Here is a 1,071-nt window from a genome sequence, read left to right as displayed (position 1 = left end):
ACTATGGGTGGCAAGGCACTGTCAAAAGATCTCCGGAATAAAGTTGTGGACGGACACAAATCAGGAGATAGATGCAAAAAATACTTCAAAGGCTTTATCAATGCATAGAAGCAATGTGAAGTCTATTATTAAGAAGTGGATGATATTTGATACGACACAGACCCTCCCTGGATCAGGACGTCACTCCAAACTGGATGAAAGAGCAGGAGGAAACTGGTCAGAGAGGTGACCAAGAGAACTACAGCAACTCTGAAGCAGTCGCAGGAATTTGTGACAAAGAGTGATCTTTGTGTGCATGTGACAACAATATCACAAATTCTCCACAAATGTGGCTTGTATGGGAGGACTGCAAGAAAAAAGCCACTCTTCAAGAAAGGCCACATGCAGTCATGACCTAGCTTTGCCAAAACGCACTGTGAAGATTCTGAGTCAGATGAGACTAAAATTTAATTTTTTTGCCTCAACACCAAACGATATGTCTGTCGGAAATCCAACACAGCTCACCATCCAAATAACATCATTCCTCCAGTAAAGCATGGAGGAAATCCAATACAGCTCACCATCCAAATAACAGCATTCCTCCAGTAAAGCATGGAGGTGAATGTCCTTGCACGGCCTAGTCAGAGCCCAGACTTTGAAAATCTGTGGAATGACTTGAAGACTGCAGTCCACAAACACTCAAATTTAACTGAACTTGAACAGTTCTGCATAGAAAAGTGGGAAAACATTGCAAAGTTGACTAGATGTGCAAAGTTAGTAGAGACAAATCCCAACAGACTAAAGGCTGTAATTAAAGCAAAAGGTGGTTCCACAAAATACTGACACAAGGGGGTGATCCTTTTTCCAATTCAGTTAATCATGTTTTAAAAAAAAAATTCTGACATGTTAGTGTTATATCTTTCGCTTGGATGTTATAAGTTGCACTGAGTAAATACAGCTGGATAAAACAAAAACTGTGTCTGTCTTCATTTCAGGCTGCAAAGCAACAAAATGTGATTATTTTAAAGGGGGCGATTGTACGTGTATGTATGTATGTATGTATGTGTGTGTGTGTGTATGTGTGTATATATA

The sequence above is a fragment of the Sinocyclocheilus rhinocerous genome, unplaced genomic scaffold, assembly GCF_001515625.1.
Source record: "Sinocyclocheilus rhinocerous isolate Xijiao unplaced genomic scaffold, SAMN03320098_v1.1 scaffold623, whole genome shotgun sequence".
In the NCBI taxonomy this organism is placed as follows: domain Eukaryota; kingdom Metazoa; phylum Chordata; class Actinopteri; order Cypriniformes; family Cyprinidae; genus Sinocyclocheilus; species Sinocyclocheilus rhinocerous.
The sequence above is the reverse complement of the archived record's forward strand: the minus strand, read 5'-3'. Positions refer to the sequence as shown.